We start from the raw sequence: 7,035 nt of genomic DNA, 5'->3' as shown, positions 1-7,035 counted from the left end.
TATATTAACGTGGGCAGCAAAGGTTATCTGGTTAATACGGTAAAATTTCAGAGAGATTTATGTTCACTCTTCATCTCTTTTGCAATAATTTTTTTCTTCAGGGTTGCCTATCTTCCTTGTTACTAGTCCTTTGTAGTCTGTGTACTATTTCATCTCTTCTCTAAGGTTTTATTAGAGTTTTGATACGGACTTTTTTTTTCCTCTAAGTGAAGGAAAACATCAGACATAGCTTTATTGCTGACTCCTGCCCCCTTCCGAGCCCATAGTCACAGGTCTCCGGGCTGTAAGTAGAGCTCTGTGAAACCTTGCCAGTCCTTCACACCAGTGAGCAGGGCTGAGACTGTGGGATCTTCTCTCATGGCTGCCATCCACAGTTTAAGTTCTGGAGTGTGGTCTACACACTCATTTAACTTCATTCCTTCCAGCCGTTCAAACCAGGGCCAGCTGACGTGATCAATCATACAGACGGAATTGTCACCAAAGAAGGCTGTCTTCTTATTAACCAGAACCTCCTCTAGCTTGCTAAATTCTTTACACAATGCTTCTTTCAGGCCAGCACAGTCTTCCTTATTTCGGCTTCTAAGGAAACTTCCTACCAAAGATGGCGCCTTACAAAACAACTTAAAGACCATCTTCCGGCAAGCTTTCTCATACGGGTCATCCGGCAACAGCTTCTTCCCTGAGAAATGCTTCATCCAGGTACTCACAGGTGTTGGCGGACTAGTACATCAGCTGACCCTGAGTGTTTTCCAGAACTGGCATCAAACTAAAGGGATTTTTCTTAACCACTCAGGCTTATTTTTCAGGTTGATATTGATGACTTCATGCCTGATTCCTTTGGCCTTCAGGACCAGATGCGTCCTCTCAGCAAACGGGCAGAACCTCATGCTTGTAGACTCAGATCTGGCCCGCTGGGACCAGCCCCAGGGGCGTGCTTCCCTTCCCCAGGCTCCTGGCTGACTCCTCGGACATCGCGGCGCAGCGCAGGCCAAGCTCCCAGTGCCGCGGGCTCTCGACATCGACATTTTGAACATTTGACATCTCTTTAAACTTTAAAATATTTAATGAAGTAAAAAAAAAAATCTCCAAAGTTATACAAACACATATTATTTTTGAGTAATCATTGAGTATTGACACATTTAGATTTGTATGACATTCTAATAGCTACATCATTAAGTTTAAAAAGGAAAATACATTTCTACTTTAGTGTGACTCATAAACAAATTCAAAACTCAGGTTTCTGTTTTGTTTTGTTCTTCTTCTTTGGTTTTTGGAGACCGAGTCTCAGTCCGTTGCCCAGGCTGGAGTGCAGTGTGGCAATCTCGGCTCGCTGCAACCTCTGCCTTCCAGATTCAAGCAATTCTCTTGCCTCAGCCTCCTAAGTAGCTGGGATTATAGGCATGCACCACCACGCCCGGCTAACTTTTGTATTTTTAGTAGAGACAGGGCTTTGCTAGGTTGGCCGGGCTGGTCTCAAACTCCCGGCCTCAAGCAATCCACCTGCTTCAGCCTCCCAAAGTGCTGGGATTACAGGCTTGAGCCACCAGGCCTGGCCTGAAAACTCAGTTTTTAAAGATTAAGTAAAGAAATGCTCAGGAGCTCATTCATTTCACATCTGTCACCTGCCAGTGTCTACAGTTATTAATGATCTCATGTTGTTTTCATTGTATTTGCATGCCTGCACATAAACCATCCAGAATCATTATATGAACTACTTTGAGCTAAACCTTGGGAGAAATCATGCCTTGCATTTCAGATAAAGAAGTGACCAGTCCAGGGAGGGAATCAACCATGCTTACAACATTGATGTTAATAGGTAATCTTTAAAAAAAAAAAAATGTATTTACTGCCTGCCACCATAGATGAGCCAGTATGATTTGGGCTTCCGGGACCACACCCCTTATGACAGAAACCTGTTGGCATTTCCAAGACTCAAGATAGGCTATGTGCTCTCTGTTCCATGAGAAGAAGGGGCTAACAAGGCCTCAGTTATGACATTCAGGAAAGAAAACAGATATTATCAGGGGGAAAAATCCACTTATAACCAGCCCAGCATGTGTTAGCTGTTAGAACCACTGTGAGAACTCTCTGCAGCCCTTATTTGTGGTCTAGAATCTTCTTTGCAGTTGATGACTATGACACAATTCAGTTCTAAGTCCACAAAAAAATATGTTTTATCCAGAATTTCCTATATCAACTAGATTATGTCTGCTATCCAAATTCATGTAGTTTACTTTCTGCAGGATACTGGGATATCAACAGCTTTTAGGGTTGCTCACTCAAACTTCATTCTAGGTTTTTTTCCCCATCCTAATATTTTGGGGGTAAGAGTTGGAGTTTATCTGTTGTTTTGTTGAATTTTATCTCCACAACCAGCCAATTCCTTACCCCTTCCCCACTTCTCTTAACCCTCCTTTGGTCCCAAGGATTTTCTCTCCTGTGGTACAAATGGACATCTCAGCTCCTCCATATTGGATTGGTTGCCTAGCTGGCTCCCTGCATCAAAGAGAACTTTGGTCACAGGGCATAGAGTAACTATTACTCCATCATCCTGCCTGTGCATATTTAGGTGATAGCACAAGTGCCACCCCTCCCTTTTTCCAACAAAGAGAGAAACAAGATTAGAGTTCAGCACTTGGGCTATTATTTCATAAAGAGTTCAGTGCTTCTGCACAATTGCCTGATCTTTATCATCACAATTCAATTTTGCAGGATGCACTGAAGAGAAGAAATCATGTTCAAGTTATCTTCCTCCTTGTACAAGAACATCCAGCAACAGCCCCTCCTCCCAATTCCCAAAGGAAGACAGCAGCCACTGCAACTACTGAATGCCATTAGAAATACCAAGATGAGTCTCCTCCGTTTCAAGACTTGACAGCTTTGTGTTTTTTCAGGCACAGAGAGTTGACCTGACTTTTCTTCTTCTGAAAGCTTTCTGCAGGGCCCTGCAGAATAACTTTTGCTTTGATTACTCAGTGATTTACAGCCCTTCTCATTTGCTTCTCATATCTCCTTTTTCCAGAGTATAGGGAGCTCTCCTTTTACCCTGTTGCCTCAAAGCAATTTTTCTTATCATCTCCTGGAATTTCAAGGCCTATCTCCTTTATGCTCTTTTGATTCTCCTAAATAATGATTGTCTATTTTCTTTCTTCTTTCTTCCTGCTTCCTCTCTTCCTCCCTCCCTTCCTTTTTACCTTCTTTTCTTTCTTCCCCTCCCTTCCTCCTCCCTGCCTTCCTTCCTTCATTTCTTTCTGTCATTCTTTCTTTTTTTCTTTCTTTCTGGCATCTGTGTTTTCATCATAGGGGCAGATTTAATATAAGCACAGAGCACTGTAATTCTAATAGAGAAAGAAAATAATACGTTCTTGATCTCATGTTTACCTAGTTTGTATCTGCAAATGTTCTTGTGAATTATAGAGTTTTGTGATAATAGTTGTCTCAGTATTCCTGATATGTCTGCAAAATAGCATGCCAATACTCAGATATAAGAGAGATGTGTTAGCAGGGCTCCTCTCAGAAGCAAAGCTGAGACAAAGATTGAGTGCACATAGTCTATTTGGAATGTTGAGAGAGAAGGTCAGAAGAGACAGAAAGAAATAATATAAGGAAGCTAATCTATAATGGGTATACTATTAAGGCAACTACCATAGTGTCCACCTGAAGTTTAATCCTTTGGAGAAGTTTTTAAAAATTGTGCAAAACACACGCTTAATTATGATTCCAGTCAAGGGGCAAGGGAGCTGGAGTATTTATACATTGTACTTAGTAAGTTTTGGTTAAAGGATACCCCTGATGGGTTATGAGTTACCCGGGCACTTTGGGTCTGCCCTGCATGAAGGCAAAGTGGGTTCCAGCAGTCTGAGGGCAGCCCTCTAACAAAGTTGTAAAAGCTGAGTGTTGGAAGGCAGACTGGCATGCACAGAAGCGAGGCAATAGGGAGGGGGCGCTGGTGTATCCACTGTAGGGAACCAAGGGAGAGAGGTTGGAGGGCTTAGTTTAAAATCCCACTACCTATGCAACAAGCAATCAATTTGAAACTCATAGTGGTGGTGGTCTATGTTGTGCCCTCAGAGTTCTCTATAAAGAGGTGGCCCAGGTAAGCAGATAATGAGAGGAGTAGCCGTTTGTCTTTATTCTAGCTGCCTGGCCCCTAAAACCTTTCCTACTGGGGAGTTCTACACCATTAAGTGACTTGGTAAAATGCTCGCATTCCAGAAGCCAAAAAGGCTGGCTGAAATTTTCTTTCCTTGCTTCCTTGTAGCCAGGATATGGGCAGGTGATCTGGCCTTAGTCATTCAAAGACTCTTACCCGGGACTTCTAATCTTCAGCAGGTAAGGCAAAGATGAAGGAACCGTGTGTGGGGTTTTTCCTGATGGTGCTGTTGAGAGTGCAGGAGCAGAGGAGTCAGTGGTAGCAGCCTAACAGCAGTGGTGCAAGTATGACCTTGCTCCCTAATTTGTGCCCATTTTCACATGTCCTTCCAGCAAATTTGTCTTCTGTTTCACTTAGCAAGTCTTGGCTTCTGTTGTCTGCCACTGAGAACAATTGACCTTTGAGAATAACAAAATTTGGAATGCAGGCCATGCCCTGCTCTGTGCAAAGGACTTTTCTAGGATCTAGAGACAAGGATGAGAGAAATAAAGGCAATAGATAACAGATGTTTCGCCTTCAACAAAATCATAATCCAGTTGAACAGATAGATACAAAGTAAATTCATGCAAAAAAGCCTGAAATATACATACTTACATTATCTCATTTACATATGTTATCTCTATTACTTAATTATCTTTTATATATTTGGGACCATTTATCCTCAGTAACCCTGCCCAGGAAGTACTATTGCCCAGGATTTGCAGAGGAAGAACCTGGGGCATGGAGGAATTAAGTAATATTCTCAGAATGCTAGAGAGTTAAGTAATATTCCCTGAATGCTGCAGTCAAGACATGACAAAATTGAGACTCAAACTCTGTTGTGTCTACTCTGCCACATGCCCTTCCCATTAGCATTCTGTTTGGGAGTACCTTGCTGTACATGGACAAGGGGCTAGAGAAGGGGTTGGCAGACTATGACCTATGTACTAAATCCAAACAGCCAATTCTTTTTGTAAATAACATTTAATTAGAGCACAAACATACTCATTTTCTTATGTATTGTCTATGGCTGCTTTTGAGTTATGATAGCAGAATTAAGTAGTTGCAAAACAGACCATATGGCCTGCAAGCCTAAAATATTTACTATCTGGCCCTTTTCAGAGAAAGTTTGCCAACCTCTGAGCTAGAACATAGATTTAAACAACTTAGTTTTGCTGAGTTAAGCTTCTCAGGGTCTTATAACTGGTGTCATCTGATCTGCACTATTCTAGGGACATTAATGACTATATGATAAGTACAAAGCAATAGCCATATGATGATAATATACTAATAATGATAATAATAACTGTCATTAATAAGGACTCCCTATGTTCAGGCTCTGTGTTGAATGCTTTACTAATATGCTATAACTAGCCTGATTTCAGGTTCAGAGAGGTTAAGTAAAATTGTGCAAGAGCAGAGAACTGTTAAGTGGCAAAGCTGGATTTACCCCACATCAATCTGTCTCCAGAGGCTGGGTTTTAACTAGCATACTTTACTGTCTTTCACATCCATCATGAAGAGTGAAGCCTAGAAAAAAAGAAATGGCTAATTTTCTTAGGCTCTGTGGAGGCAGGCAGATCATCAAGGCCACCTGAAGAAGCTGGCGTGAATGAGACAGTGAATGTCAGGTGATTCAGAGCAGGAATGTTTGGTTGTGATGGGCACTTCTGAAGTTGTCAGGGTTCCACTTGTAACAAGGTTCCACTTACAATTACCAGAGCTGCTTTAACAGGGTTCCACTTGTAATTACCAGAGTTGCTTTAAGTTTGCTCAGTGAAACATGTTGACAAACCATTCAAGATAGCATTGCTGTAGAAACCTAACAAAGATGAAACAGAAGCCAATTTAGTTCCTCAACCACTAACATTTGGCTTTCAAGAACTTCTGAATATTTTGAATGACCCATCTTCCAAACCTTTACAGCTTCGATGATAAGCTGGAGAATTTTCCTGCTCTACCCATGCTAGGGCAGCAAGAGAGTGGATTGTGTGTGAATCCTCTTAAAGAGGGTTGAAAATAGGCCTCCTCGTCTTGGAATGTCAATTGCACAGTGCCCTACCTTGTTGGGAGATTCAAGATAGTTCATGATAGTGATGTCAAGAGGCAACATCATTCCCTTGGCTTCAGCCCTTACTTGCTCCCTGTGTTAATGGAGCCCTTACTTACCTCAGGTGTTGGACACCCAAGGATGTTAGCAGCCTCAGAGCTTCCCACTGCACCCTAAAATATGCAGAACTTGGCACTGGTTGCCCTCAAATTTTGCAATCCCAGTTCTGAACACAGAACTGCAATGTGAATCTTAGAGTCTAAATTGTGGCCATTAGCCTGGACACTTTCAAGGGCAGGGAGAACCTCCTACTTCTCTTGGTATTATCTGTGCCTAGCATAGTTAGCATATTGCTGGGCACAGAGAAGGTCATAGAAAAAGATTTAGTGCATCACTGTATCAACCTCAAGGAAAGCCAAGACAGGACAGCTGGCTGTATTTCTTCTTTATTCATGCATGGCATTTCCTGGGTTCCTGTGGGCTAGGGCCCAGGATCAGACTTCAACTCCTGAATCCATTAGCCTGGTGCTCTGGGTCTCATGTGCCCGGAAAAGAATAGTAATATTAATAATACAATAAAACAACTACCATTTTAGCAAGAACTAAAATTTATTTGATGATTAAACCTACCTATAAGTAGATGTTATTATCCCCATTATATAGATGAGAATTAGACTCAGAGAAAAAGAAAAAACTTGTTCCTAGATTATCATATTAATTTTCTATTGCTACATAACAAATTATATACCAGAAATTTAGTGCCTTAAAACAACACACATCTATTACCTCAAAATTCTCATGGGAGAAGTCTGGGCACAGCTAGCCTAGTTCTTCTACCCAGGATCTCATGGAC

At 41.7% G+C, this 7,035-nt stretch overlaps 1 pseudogene; it reads right to left on the bottom strand.

Annotated features, from left to right (window-relative positions):
- Positions 1–202: 202 nt before the first annotated feature.
- LOC111539444 lies at positions 203–1,011 on the bottom strand (annotated as a pseudogene).
- Between the last annotated feature and the right edge of the window lie 6,024 nt (positions 1,012–7,035).

The sequence above is a fragment of the Piliocolobus tephrosceles genome, chromosome 2, assembly GCF_002776525.5.
Source record: "Piliocolobus tephrosceles isolate RC106 chromosome 2, ASM277652v3, whole genome shotgun sequence".
NCBI classification, from domain to species: domain Eukaryota; kingdom Metazoa; phylum Chordata; class Mammalia; order Primates; family Cercopithecidae; genus Piliocolobus; species Piliocolobus tephrosceles.
Note: the sequence above shows the minus strand (reverse complement) of the source record. Positions and strands in the feature narration are given on the sequence as shown.